Here is a 15,580-nt window from a genome sequence, read left to right as displayed (position 1 = left end):
TTCACGTTGCGATCCAAAGAGCCTCAGACGCACAGTCTAACAGTAACCAAACCAGAATGGATTCTGCTGGGAGCCGGACTGAGCTCATTCTCACTCCCTGTGCTGAAAACAGAATTATCTCTTCCCCGAACATCGTCTACAGATCACTTGTGTGCTTTTAACCTTCTCCCAGCTACAGGCGAGACTGAAGCTGGAGATGTGAAGGCACCCGCTGGTGCATCTTCTCCAAATTTCACAATTGCAACAGACTTCTCTTTTTTTAAAAAAGTAGATATAGCCCTGAAAAAAGCATTAGCTTTATCAGTTTTTACATTAATCGATTTTGAAACAAATATTCTATTTTTATTGCAATTTACATAATAATAATTATTATTATTATCGCTTACACTTATATAGCGCTTTTCTGGACACTCCACTCATAGCGCTTTACAGGTAATGGGGAATCCCACTACTGCCACCAATGTGCAGCCCCACCTGGATGATGCAACAGCAGCCATACTGTGCCAAAATGCTCACTACACATCAACAATCAGTGGGGAGGAGAGCAGAGTAATGAAGCCAGTTCATAGATGGGGATTATTAGGAGGTCATGACTGGTAAGGGCCAATGGAAAATTGGGCCAGGATGCCGGGGTTACACCCCTACTCTTTCAAGAGACGACCTGGGATTTTTAAAGGCCAGAGAGAGTCAGGACCTCAGTTTTACTTCTCAGCCAACGGACGGCACCTGTTTACAGTTTAATGTCCCCGTCATTATACTGGGGCATGAGGACCCACATGGACCGCAGGGTGAGCGCCCAGCGACAGAAACCAGATGGTACCGTGTGTCGGGCTTGGCTGCGAGCAGGACAATGACGTCACGGGGACAAAGTAGAAAAAATCAAAACAGTTCTGTAAAAGACCTGTGTCAGCTGTCGGTTAGCAGTCTGGACTCTAAATCCATCGATCTGATTTCAAATCTCTCTAACACCTGAGCTGCGGCTTCTTTCGAGTAGTTATTCAGGAGAATACTATGTTTGATTGTATAGATGAAACGTTTAATATATTCAGGTGGGTAGCTACTTCAGCATGCCTATCTGCAAAGAAACAAGTAATGTTTGTATATAAATGAATGTCTCTGACAACTTAATGTTAGTTTTTAATTTAGTTTTAGTTTTACGATGTAGGTCAGGCGTTGACATATGCACAAACACACGAAATGTCTCACTCCTGATTCAGCTCATGCTTCATACGAGTGAAGCGATTCCTCCTGCTTCTCGTACAACCATATCAGAACAGAAGCCCGTGTCACCCAGCTCTGATTCAAGAGCGACTCACATCTTGACAGGGTGCCCCTTTGGTCAGAAAAAATAGTTGTCAGAAAATGTGAGAAAAGGAAAGTTATGTACAGTAAGCTTTCACACACAGCTCTCACACACAGCATTAGAGATTGGAATCTGATTGTAAAAAAAAAACTGCCCGTCTCCCCGGCATTTAACGGTGCTGTTGCTTTTATTTTACATATTGTTAGCATTTTAATGAATTGTTAAAAGATTTATACACAAATCGCTAAATACAAAACGTAAAAAAACCAACTGTAAGCAATTGACCATTCATATTCCTGAATTTTAAATCCCTGTGTTTATCTGTGTCCAAGTGCCTGGTGCAGCTATTTTGTAAGCATACCTCAAGGAGGGCTTTACACGCAGTCTGGGGTATTTTCTCCTTTTACATTTTTGCGATTTTATATCGAACCTGGTATACTCCCAAAAGTGCACAGTAGCTTGTACTGTGTGCCCTGTTTGCCTTTGTAAGCGTTTGTTTAAAAAATAACTTCACAATACGATAAAAACAGAGAAAGCACAAACTTAATAATATAACGATTCAAAATCAAAACCAAATCATAAAGTCAATTAAGTACCTAACTTTTGAAAACAGACAACACTTTATCTATAAAAAACTTGACATTTGTATCTATTTTTGAATTACAAAGCAGACAGAGCAGTCCCTGAACTTAAAGACCAGATTTGTTAAAATCCCTTGTACCAATTTAGATTGATCTTGATCAGAACACGACCATCAGACGTGAGGGGAATTCGGAACAGGAGCCTCTGCTTCGTCATTTATTGAGCTTCTGATCAACGTCTGAGTGAAAGTTATTTATTGTCTTTGATTAAAGTACGCAAAAGGCACCTGCGTACACCTTTTACCTCATAAATTCATCGTACATTTATATCCCATCAATATAAACAATGTTATCTTTACCTAGCACAAAATGTAGCTCTAAATAAATGCAAATTTTAAAAAACATTTAAAAATTAATGCTATTCCATATATTGTAACTTTGTGGTATTTAGAATTTTTATCTGAGGATGCAGGGGAAAGTATTATACAACTGTGAAAGAGGCTCGAATTTTAATACAATTTCGATCAAAAGAAAACCAAAATCCATAAGATTTTACCGTCAATATCCCTCGATATTGACGTTCAGTTGAAAGATTTGAAGAAACTCTCAAAGAAGCAACTGCAGTTGGAGAGATTGGATTTGAACCGATGTTCGCAGCTCAATAATCCATTCGTCCTCGAAAGAAGCAAAGGTTAGTATGTTTTGAGTATCACCATGATCCTCTTCTCAATCCAAACGAAAGGTTTTATGTGATCCTGATCCCACTAGAAAAAGAGTCAATTTCCTCCTGCACTGATATCCCTTCAAATGTTTTATAAGAACTCTGGACGTTTATACAGTAGAAGCCTGGTCCATTTCTTCTACTAAACGAGACTATGGGAGTGAGTATTTTGATGTCGAACTGGGATTTAAATAAAGAGGAACACTACACTACACTACACTTGGGCTACGCGTGTGACAAAACGTTTATTTTCTGACCCCTCGATAGCTCAGTTGCTAGCTCTTAAGACTGTAGAAAAAGCAGCGAGTATTTCTTATGTCCCAGGTCTGAATCCAGTTTGAAGGATGGTGTTTTCTTGTTCCTTAATCAAAAAGTGAAAATTGCTAATTTGTCTTTCACTTTGACATTCACCCGAAAACTCAGTATACAAAGAAGAGGCTCCTGTTCTGAATAATCCTCACGTCTGATTGTTTTGCTTAGACCTTTAAAATGTACACTGTGGACTGTTTGCTCTTCCTAACACAATTAAAAAGCCGCCGACAAACTTACTGATCGGGAGTTTAGTTCAGTGATAGCGCGCACTTAAGACGCTCCGTTTTCTATCGCCGGCATCTCTGTATTCTTTTTAAACGCGATATCTTTTATTCTTCGTGTGTGAATTTCAGGGAGACTCATAAACCCTTTGTCTGTTTTAAAGATACATTATTTTAAACCAGACATAATGAAAGACGTAGTAATAAGACACACGTACAAAACACATGAATAGTAGCGGCTCTGAACTGAATGTGGTGCTGTATGGGAACGCGATGCAAACGCCAATGGCACAATGGATAACGTGTCTGATTACGAATCAGAAGACTTTAGGTTTCTACTCCTTTCTGGTTCGTGAAGAAGATTTAAACCACACTACTCAACACTGACATCGACGTGTGTGAGGTCCTACACAACCTTACTATCGACTAGATGAGTCTTCTGTTCTATCTCCGATTCTTTCTGCACATTCCTGCTATTTCACCACCGTTATTGTAGGACAACAGCCACAGACACGAGAAGATATACTATTCCGAACAAATGTCTTAAATAATCAAGTTGAAAAGGGTGACAATAAGTTTTTGTTTCTTTAACGTAACCTTACTTTTGCCTGTAAAGTTCACATTATTTTCTGTAGCCGCAAATCCTCAATATTTCTGCTGTCTCCCGAGAAACACAAGCGTGGAGTCAAATCATATTACAGTACACAGCTGATAGTAATTTAAGTAGGGAGCTGCGTCAGCATGCGTGGGCATGCTGCAAAGGGAAAAGTATAGGTTTATTCCATGCTGAAAAGAGAAGGAAACACAATGTTTCAGCTGTGGAGCCTTCTTTGATCGTGACTCGAAATAAACCTTTACCTTTACTTGTTCGTTTGATGTTAATTTATCTCCATCAAATACCTGAGTATCTAAACTCGACAGTTGCTTTCAGTAGCTAAAGACACTGCTCCAAATAAGGCTTGAACTCACAACTTCAGCATGACTCCGCTGTGCACTGCTGTATAAGTACCGCGCGCTGACCGATTGCGCCACTGGAGCTGTGCGAGATGTGCTCCTCATACAGACTGACGCTGCAGAAACAAAGGGTGAAAACGGTTTCGGTTGTGGATCCATCTCCTCATGGGGAAAAGCAACAGTAAAATAGCAAGGAAAATACAAGAAAAGAAACTGAAAGAATTGTGCTAACAGCAAAGAGGGACGGAGGGAGGTGGTCTGACAAGTAAATCAACCCGGCGGATTATTTGTAGCGACATTTTTGAGTCAATCAGCACACGGATTTCTCTTCATGTGCCTTAAGCTGTGCAGTTTGTATTTTCGATGTCGATAGGTTTCTTCAGAAGTCCAGTAAATTGACAATAATGGAGAACTAGCTGACGCACCCCGTCGTGAAGACCCTCTGTAAGGTGATTGCACGTTTCATTTTCAAGTCGCCTCCTTTACACGCAATTGCAGCCCCGACACTGAGAGAAAGCATGAGAAATGGCTTCAATTTCAATGTGAATCGCAGTACAGGCTCGATGGCTTCACATCTTCCATCGATCACATAAAATTGCAGTAAAGCGCTTTAAATATGACTCTGAAGTACTGGGAAAGATGATTATTTTGAGCGTGCCTCCCAGGGTCTGCTACGAGGCTGAAGTTGGCTTCTTATTCGCCAGCTTCTTCGCGTTTTTCGTTCCACCTTAAATGCTGCTGCTGTGATGTTATGTCGCCTTTCGCCTGTAGATGGCTCTCTTCGATCAGTACTAATACGGCTGGAATACTGCAGACATCCTCAGTGAAAGGAAATATCCAAATAAATAGCGACTGTTCAAATCATATTTTTGTATGCAATATATTTCAGAAAATCGCAAACCAATTTTGAAAACTCACCATAACACGGACTTACACTGGGAAAAGGTGATTGTACTTTCTGCTTATTGCTACGGCCTTCCCCCCCAATTATGAAAATGTCTCACAGTTCTGACACCGACGTGTGAAAGACAATGTAACAGACTATCAAAATCCTGAAGTACAAAACATTTTAATGCACCAGTTTTTTTAAATATGACCCTCTGATCTTGGCATGTCAGAATACATTGGGAAAAAGTATGGCACGAATTGCACGAATTGCAATGGCACACATTGTTGAGAATATCACTGACCTTGCCGATATTTGCAGGGGATACGAATATTTTGTACATGTTGAACTACAACACGTAAAAATTGAGCTCCTTAGTCAATATCACCGGGAATGTCCAATAATGACGAACGTCAGTAGCTCCAAGGAAACTTAGAATCGCACATGGAGTTTTATCTTTGAATGGAGGGTGGGAGAATTCATTTATACTCTCGTTGCTCATTAGCTAAATTATTTTAAAAATATGACACAGATTTGTTCGAGAAACTTGTAATCGCCTTAAAGAGAGTCTTCTTGAAGATGTGCACCAGCTAGCTCTCCACTGTCAATTGACAGGACTTTAGAAGAAACTGTTCTCATACAACCAACATACAAATTACACATCTTAAGTCACATGAAGAGAAATCCTTGTACTAAATAACATAAAACTGTCGCTGTAAATTATCACCAAGCTGTTTTATGTGTCTGACCACCTCTTTCCTACTTTGCAGAGAGCACAATTCTTTCTGTTTCTTCATCGCTATTTTACTGTCTCTTTCCCCCACGTGGAGATGGATCCACAGCAGAAACTTTTGATCCGTTCCTGTTACTCTGTCCGATTGAAAGAGCTGTATTAAAGGCACTCCCATCTCTGCAGGAAAGTTATTGCTGCTCTCAACACAATATACTGCAGCCAAATGTGATAGCGATACTGTCACTGCCTGTGGGCCACGTGTTCCTGTTGTCAGCCTATTATGTCATGTCCATCCACACCCAGAAACATTACTGCTGTAGCACAAGAGTTATACAGGCGCAGTCAATAGAGCATGAATCTCTTAATCTCAGAACTGTGGGTTCAGCCCCCACATTGGGTCCCTCTGTGTCAATTTGATCCCCCCAATCCTCCTAGCAGGACCTGATGGCGTAACAGTGATACCCAGTGCCTTATATGACCTTTACGTAATTCAGCTTTCTTTCCACTTGATTCAGATTTTGATCTGAAATCATCGGCCAAACAAGAGTTTGTCTAAATCGAGGGAGATCTGCTCACAAGCAAGTATTAAACACTTCAGCATTTACTGTTCGAATACCACATATTGTCAAAACACTGCCGCTTCTTTAGCTAATAAGTAATGGTTTTTGAGCACGCATTGTATTGTTAATGCTTATATTAAAAAAGCATAAATTCACATAATGGAATTTGGACTGAACAAAGTAGTCCAGCCCCTTTACAACATTACATACCCACTGATTAAAGCTTAAAACTACAGCAGCAGGAGTAACAATAATGGCAACAACATGTTTGGAGTTCGGCATTTCATTTATTCTGCGGAAACATCGTATCGGAATGAACTGCCCGAGATAAAAGAGTAATTGCGGCTTCAGATCGTTTTTACAGAGCATTGCGTTGTTCTGTTCATGCTGACAACACGCTTTAAATTTGTCGTTTACTGCAAGCGTTGTTTTTTCTGAAATTCCTCGCATTTGAGCCAGCACTAAAATATTTCATTCCCGTCGCTGAATACATCGTGGAAACGGTATTTGCAACAGAATGCTGTCACACATGAAACCTTTTTGTTATTCGGTTCTGAAGTTTGAAAATGAAAATAAAACGGGGATCACTTCATAGACTTGAAAGAAGTCCAAGCAGCATAAAAACCCGCGAATTCTCACAAAGGCTGCACCTTTCTTCTGCTGCTTTTATAAATCAGCCTTAAACATTTGAATGCATACCTTACTGCTGCTAATCACATTCACGTGTTTACGAAGCTTTTTTCTGTCCGTTATGTTTTTTCTAAGTAGTTTCTCCGTTTTCCTCGTACTGTGATTGTCAGCGAGCACAACAAGACTGAAACAGTGTAAAGGCAGGTAAAAAACACAGGGTAAAACGCCTGACTGTCGGGAGTGGGATTTGAACCCGTGCCTCTATTTGGAGAGCGAAACACAAAGCTTAAAAGACACGAATCTGTGAATTTGCTGTTTTAAAACGCTCGACTATCCTGAAGAAATGGGTGCTGATTGCACCAGTTGCATCCGATTTTCCGTAACTTTAGGACGATTGATACGACTGGACGAACAAAATTTGTGGCGTTTAGCATGACATGGAAAACGGTACCGGAGCATTCGGGTCCGGACTACCAGACTCAGAAACAGTTTTTACCCCCGCACTATCAAACTATTAAACTCCCAGCCTCTCTCACTCTCACCTATGATCTGAACCTCACAGTGCCTTCTTTCTTACCAAAAACCCAAACACACATTGAAAATCTACCTCTACCATACATGTCAAAAGCTCACTCCCCATAATTTCTATCCCTTTATTTCATTCTTTTGATGCATGTTTTTGCACATAACCTGTTACCTTTTTGTTGTTTTGCACACTGCCTGTTGTTGTTTTTTGCACATCGGCTGTTGTCTCTGTCTTTCTTTTGTAATACAATTGTATTGTTGTTGTGTTGTTGTGTTTTTTTCTTTGTACTACTTATGTCCGAGAGCTAGCTAAATAGCATTTCGTTATACCATATACCTGTGTATAAGTATAATGACAATAAACTTGAACTTGAACTTGACATAGTCTTGCAGGCAGTATATACGCATGCTGACGCAGCTACCCACCTGAACTATTATTTTATCGTTTACTCGTTTAAAAAAACACGGTCTTCTCGTTCCTAAGTCAGATTTTTAGTGCTTTCGAACGTTACTTCCAACCTGGACTGACAGCTCACCCGATCTGTTTGTGATCAGACCATGGAGTGGGGGGCTGTACCAAGCGCACGTTCCTTCCCAATGCTGAGGTGATCATTCGGAAGATGGGTGTGAAGAGAAACAAGCTTTGTCGACTAAAAAACAAGGCAGGATATGCAAGAATACTAATCACTGGCGACAGTTACGCTCTCTTACTATTCAGACTCCTACATTGCGAGTTTTTTGAAGACTTTGAAACTAAAGGAAAACAAATGAAACAGGCACAGGTGGGGTTTGAACCCACGATTTTCGGTTTACGAGACCGACGCCTTACCACTTGGCCACCGCGCCTTCAAACAACATAGGAATAATGTTGTTCAAATTATTTTTTTTCTGAATCTGGTTTACATCGCCTGGAGGCAGCAACAACAATAAAAGGGATACTTAACAAGGAGATACGCTGTAGCAGTGCGACTCCAACAGATGCTCCTGAAGAGACTGGAGGTTTAAGCCAGCTCCTTAGAGCGCTTGGCCGCGTTACTCTCAACAGCGGCTCTTCAGCTCTTGTTGTTTGACCCAGTGGTTTTATAACGCGTGGAAACGACCGCAACTTCTTTTTCTGAGATGCTTTCTCTCACGTGGTGAAATCTCGACCTCTTTGGCATCTCTGGCTATAGTTCTTCAGTAAAGCAGGCTTTCACACCTCTGCTTATAGTACCCTTGAAGTCATTTTATTTTTACAGGAAGACGCATTCCCTAACGATCTCTCCTGTTTTAGAAATGCTTCATAAGGCGTGTTTGATTCAACGGACAAACAGTATACTAATTGTACAATGCAGATCTATGGGGCATTCGTACTGGATTTGACTGGGATTCTGAAATACTTCTTGCAAAGGTATTCATACTTTCTTGAACCTAGAATAAAAACACAGACCTGAAACTCCTTAGCTTCCAATCTCTGATGTTGCTCTCCTTAAACTCGGACGTGATGTTCTGCAGACGTGTGCATAATGTCCTGTTTTCTTACAGTGTAGACATTTTGCTGTTCACGCTCCGCATTCATCTGCTTTGTGCGTTGTTAGTCCGCACCTGTAACATGTAATGTCAGCCGTCCCCTGTTCTTCTATATCTCTAGCATGACTGCGTCCTGCTGCTCGGCTTTTGTTTGTAAAGTTTGAGCGAGCACCCCGTTCAGTGTCACTTTGTCACTGTGGTCAGAAAGCATTCTTGATTCTGCTTGAGCTGCTTCATGAATTCTAGCGACTTTAAGAGCTCTTTCTAAAGTCAGCCCTTCCTCCTGCAGCTCCGAGGTTCAGTAGAAGCGGTGGAAAAAGATGGGCATAAGCAAAGCTTCTCGGCGCGGCTGCCATACCCAGTGGGCATTGATTCGTCGAATATACGTATATTTACGGCGAAAATACGGCTATACGTATATATACGTCGCCTCGACGTATAATCAACGTCGAATTGCAACCGTAAAATCGACGACATGAATAAACGCATATATAACGTCGAAAACACATCTAACACAGTGCCTGAGGCTTTTTACTGTATGTATCGTGTGTGCCGCAACTAAGAGTATACGGCACTCTGCACAGTGTACGAAGTAAATTATTTTCGCAGTAATTAATTTATTATATTTACTATATTTATTATACACGTGTAAATTAATTACTGCGACACGATACATACAGTAAAAAGCCTCAGGCACTGTGTTAGATGTGTTTTCGACGTTATATATGCGTTTATTCATGTCGTCGATTTTACGGTTGCAATTCGACGTTGATTATACGTCGAGGCGACGTATATATACGTATAGCCGTATTTTCGCCGTAAATATACGTATATTCGACGAATCAATGCCCACAGCTTGGCATACAAGGGTTTTGCTGAGGGGGTCTTGCCACCTGCCCGAAAAAAACAGTAAAATGTTTGAGTGCCTATAGAGTTTCTATTTTTATTTTCTTGAGAAAAGTTGATACCATTTCCTGGACACCCCGTCCCCCATCAGTGCGCGGTGCCCGGGGAAAAATCTGTAGGGGGGCGTCTGAAATTCTGAGGGGGGGTGATATTTCGGTTGAAACGGAGCTGTACGGTGCAGCTACCCAAATGAAATCTCGTAGCTATGCCATTGATTAGTGCTTCATGATAGAAGATAACGACTAACAATGTGGTATTTGCGATGAAGTTCAGTTTCACATTTTTCGTCACTCTCACGGTTTGTATTGCCTGGAGCGAAAAGTACCATAAGCGTTCATTTTTGCAGCTACATGGACGTTCTGAATCGTTAAGAAAAAAATGTTGTAAAACCAACAGAAAGCACAGACTGCTATAACTAGTCCTAGTTATATAACGATTTTAAGTATAATGATAAACTACTGCAAGGAATCGGTCCACATGAGCAAACAGGATCATAATGTTGACACTCAATAACAACACTGATATGTGCAGTTCCTGGACGGATAGCCCTCCTGCCCATCAAACAGACTGAGTGACTGTTCGTGTCATTTAGTGTTGTCTGACCATTGACAAAGTACAACTATTTTTTTAGGACGCAAATTAAGTTAGGTAAATCTTTTTGCCCAAAACTGAAGGGGCGACATTCCTCCCTCCCCCCGTGATGCCAGGCCTGTACCCATCCTATTCCATAATGTCATTATATATAATACCATACAACAGTGACCGATCCTTACTAACTGCATGCGTTAAAATTGCACATCAGCTCATAGCAGGGGGCACATAGCCGCGATGTATTATCAATGTTAAATTTCAACCATAATATCGACAACATTAATAAACGCATACGTTGAGAAAATATCGAACCCAGCATATTTTCCGGTTATATACCACAATGCATTGCTAATATTCGTTGGTCACCATTTTGGACACGTTTTTCAAACGTAGAAGTATATCCGCAAATATCTCAGCAATCCTCTTTTGACGAGTAAGTATGAACAATAATAATAGTATCTGAATACATACAGATCTTTCTTAATATTATTTTGATTAAAATAGTACGTGAATAAGCAAAAAATGGCACATAAAAATAGTGTGAATGGGGAAGATGACACAAAATCGTTTTGCCGTTTCTCTATTCTTATTCTATGTTGTACTTTCAAACTTTGGGTACTCTTTAATTAGGACAGACTTTATTGCTCAACTGCTATGATGCAAGCCAAATTTTATACATTTATTTCAGCTTTGAGCTTAGTAAACCGTTCATTTTTTAGATTATACTAAAGAAGATATTAATCATCATTTATTTGGGAAGTAATATTATATAATTTTCTCCTAGCTGCGGTGCTGAAGTCCCACCCTACATCGACAGAAAAAGAAATAAAGGAGCACGCAATGTGTTACTTGAAAAATGCATATGCAAGGCAGGGGGCCAGGAGATCTGGACACTGAAAATAATAGGTTTTTGGTTCTAACTGTTAGGACAATTAGACAGGGTTTGCAAATACATTGCAAATATTTGTAATATTTGCATTGCATTGTAATATTTTTTTTCTTGGAAATATAGAAGTTGTACATTTTAAAATGTATATTTGAATCAAAATGTGGTTTTGAGTTAGTGTGTTAATGTAATTAGTTTGTGTTTGTCATTACTATACTGTATATTGCCATGTTACCAGAATTTGTAGCTGAAGTTTAAGACTAGTTGTGTTTTTTATGATTATTGCCCATATGTTGATTGTTGATTGATTGTATACAATGTATAATTTGAAATACATATGTTTCAGGTGTGAATGTGTATTTTCAGAATACATTTCTAAACCTAATCATTGGCTTGGTTTACTAGTTTCTACACCTATAAAACCTATCTTTGATGTATAATAGACCTCTACCTATATACGTATAATAGACCTCTAATGTTATCCGTATAATAGACCTCTTACCATATACGTATAATAGACGTCTAAAGTTATCCGTATAATAGACCTCTAACCATATACGTATAATAGACGTCTAAAGTTATCCGTATAATAGACCTCTAACCATATACGTATAATAGTCCTCTAAAGTTATCCGGAACTCCAACCATATATGTATAATAGTCCTCTAAATTTATCCGTATAATAGAACTCCAACCATTTATGTATAATGAACGTCTAAACATAGACGTATAATTGACGTATATTAGAATTTCATTCTAGACGAATTGCAGACCACATTTAGACGTCTAAGGTATGCGTTTAATAGACGTATATTATACGTCTTTTGCCCACTGGGAAGGTTGTGTAGGACCGCACACACTACGATGTCAGTGTTGAATAGCGTGGTTTAAAAGCTTTTTCACTAACCAGTAAGGAGTAGAAACCTAAAGTCTTCTGATCCGTAATCAGACACGTTATCCATTGTGCCATTGGCGTTTGTATTGCATTCCCATCCAGCACCACATTGAGTTCAGAGCCGCTACTATTCATGTGTTTTGTACATGTGTCTAGTTACTACGTCTTTCATTATGTCTGGTTTAAAATAATGTATCTTTAAAACAGACAAAGGGTTTATGAGTCTCCCTGAAATTCACACACGAAGAATAAAAGATATCGCGATGAAAGAGAATACAAAAATGCCGGCGATAGAAAACGGAGCGTCTTAAGTGCGCGCTATCACTGAACTAAGCTCCCGATCGGTAAGTTTGTCGGCGGGTTTTTAATTGTGTTAGGAAGCGCAAACAGTCAACAGTGTACATTTTAAAGGTCTAAGCAAAACAATCAGACTTGAGGATTATTCAGAACAGGAGCCTCTACTTCTTTGTATACTGAGCTTTCGGGTGAACATCAAAGTGAAAGAGAAATTCGCAATTTTCCCTTTTTGATTAAGGAACAAGAAAACACCATCCTTTGAATTGGATTCAAACCAGGGACATAAGAAATACTCGCTGCTTTTTCAACAATCTTAAGAGCTAGCAACTGAGCTATCGAGAGGTCAGAAAATAAACGTTTTGTCACACGCGTTGCCCAATGTAGTGTAGTGTTCCTCTTTATTTAAATCCCAGTTCGACATCAAAATACCCACTCCCATAGTCTCGTTTAGTAGAAGAAATGGACCAGGCTTCTACTCTATAAACGTCCAGAGTTCTTATAAAACATTTAAAGGGATATCAGTGCTGGCGGAAATTGACTCTTTTTCTAGTGGGATCAGGATCACATAAAACCTTTCGTTTGGATTGAGAAGAGGATCATGTTGACACTCAAAACATACTAACCTTTGCTTCTTTCGAGGACGAATGGATTATTGAGCTGCGAACATCAGTTCAAATCAAATCTCTCCAACTGCAGTTGCTTCTTTGAGAGTTTCTTCAAATCTTTCAACTGAACGTCAATATCGAGGGATATTGATGGTAATATCATACGGATTTTGGTTTTCTTTTGATCGAAAATTGTATTAAAATACAAGCCTCTTTCACATTTGTATAATACTTTCCGTTGCATCCTCAGATAAAAATTCTAAATACCACAAAGTTACAATATATGGAATAGCATTTATTTTAAAATGTATTTTAAAATTTGCATTTATTTAGAGCTATATTTAGAGCTTAGTAAAGATAACATTGCTAATATTGATGGAGTAGAAATGTAAGATGAATTGATAGCTTTTTCTGAGCTAAAAAAGTCCTACAACGCCTCCTGTAACAGGTAAGGACTCATAGCAAGACAGTGCTATTGCATTGCGCATTTTGCAGATACGACCAGTTTCTGCTTCTGGTGAGTGCATTTTTTCCAAACTGAAATTAACAAGAACATTTTCAAGATGCGCCATGTCCCTAAATCGTTCATCAGGACTACTATTAATGTCAGGTGAAAGCAGTACAAAGCATAAATTTAACCTATTAAGAGACTATATCTGTCAGCTACTGCTGTAAGCCATATTCAGCCAACGCTAGAAATATTACTACTCTACTACAGTAGATAAAGATAGCAAGTCCAACTTAGAAACGGATCACAAGTCGAAGACATAAACCGACGAGGGTGGGATTTGAACCCACGCGTGCAAAGCACAATGGATTAGCAGTCCATCGCCTTAACCACTCAGCCACCTCGTCTCGCATACCACTTCCCCTTGGGCATGATTTTGCTCGGCGACCAGGCTCAGCGCACATCGACCTCAGATGTCTCAGAGCGGTGTGTCCAAGCGGCTGTATAAGAATAGGTAATAGGTTTATTCCATGCTGAAAAAAAGAAGAAAGAGAACACAATGTTTCGGCCGTGGAGTCTTCTTCATGTGTGAGAGAGACAGGACAGTAGGCAAAGGTAAAGTAGCGGGAGAACAAAGGTTTGAGGGTGGGTACCCACCTGTATAAGAATAGTGTTCTGCCGGTGCTGTGGTAAAGCTGGTTAAAACACCTGTTTCATAAAGAGGAGATCCTGGATCCGAATGCCAGCGGTACCTTTTTTCCTGTCTTGTTTTACAGAACATGTAATTTGGGACACTCAAAGAGGTCTTGATTTGGTTTTATGCGTTTATTAATTTCCTTTGCAGAACAACTTGTTTTTTTTAAATCATATAGCTTGCGAAAGATGAAATGCAAGCAAATTTTTTTGTTCACCAAAAGTATGTACAAGTATGTTGATTGTTGATTGATTGTATACAATGTATAATTTGAAATACATATTTTTCAGGTGTGAATGTGTATTTTCAGAATAAATTTCTAAACCAAATCATTGGGTTGATTTACTAGTTTCTACACCTGTAAAACCTATCTTTGATGTATAATAGACCTCTAAAGTTATCCGTATAATAGACCTCTAAAGTTATCCGGAACTCCTACCATATATGTATAATTGTCTTCTAAATTTATCCGTATAATAGAACTCTAACCATTTACGTATAATGAACATCTAATCATAGACGTATAATTGACGTATAACAATAGACGTATATTAGAATTTCATTCTAGACGAATTGCGGACCACATTTAGACGTTTAAGGTATGCGTTTAATAGACGTATATTATACGTCTTTTGCCCACTGGGTACAACGAAAAAAACACAACAACAATACAATTGTATAACAAAAGAAAGACAGAGACAACAGCCGATGTGCAAAAAACAACAATAGGCAGTGTGCAAAATAACAAAAAGGTAACAGGTTATGTGCAAAAACATGCATCAAAAGAATGAAATAAAGGGATAGAAATGATGGGGAGTGAGCTTTTGACATGTATGGTAGAGGCAGATTTTCAATGTGTGTTTGGGTTTTTGGTAAGAAAGAAGGCACTGTGAGGTTCAGATCATAGGTGAGAGGTGAGGAGAGAGTGAGAGAGGCTGGGAGTTTAATAGTTTGATAGTGCGGGGGTAAAAACTGTTTCTGAGTCTGGTAGTCCGGACCCGAATGCTCCGGTACCGTTTTCCATGTCATGCTAAACGCCACAAATTGTGTTAGTCCAGTAGTATCAATCGTCCTAAAGTTACGGAAAATCGAATGCGACTGGTGTTATCAGCACACATTTTTTCAGAATAGTCGAGCTGTTTAAAACAGCAAATTCACAGCTTCGTGTCTTTTAAGCTTTGTGTTTCACTCTCCAAATAGAGGCACGGGTTCAAATCCCACTCCCGACAATCAGGCGTTTTACCCTCTTTGTGAGTTCGAGCCTCACCTGGAGCAGTATAGCCTGTCTTTAGCTACTGAAAGCAACTGTCGAGTTTAGATACT

The 15,580-nt window shown here is 39.5% G+C and overlaps 2 non-coding genes across 2 annotated transcripts; both read right to left on the bottom strand.

Moving 5' to 3' along the window:
* Positions 1-8,200: 8,200 nt before the first annotated feature.
* On the bottom strand, positions 8,201-8,272 carry trnat-cgu (transfer RNA threonine (anticodon CGU)). The gene has a single exon. It is a non-coding gene; the product is annotated as a tRNA-Thr (tRNA).
* Positions 8,273-13,888: 5,616 nt separating this feature from the next.
* On the bottom strand, positions 13,889-13,970 carry trnas-gcu (transfer RNA serine (anticodon GCU)). Its single transcript has one exon. It is a non-coding gene; the product is annotated as a tRNA-Ser (tRNA).
* Positions 13,971-15,580: the final 1,610 nt, after the last annotated feature.

The sequence above is a fragment of the Atractosteus spatula genome, unplaced genomic scaffold (assembly GCF_055471065.1).
Source record: "Atractosteus spatula isolate fAtrSpa1 unplaced genomic scaffold, fAtrSpa1.hap1 Scaffold_54, whole genome shotgun sequence".
Taxonomy (NCBI): Eukaryota; Metazoa; Chordata; class Actinopteri; order Semionotiformes; family Lepisosteidae; genus Atractosteus; species Atractosteus spatula.
Note: the sequence above shows the minus strand (reverse complement) of the source record. Positions and strands in the feature narration are given on the sequence as shown.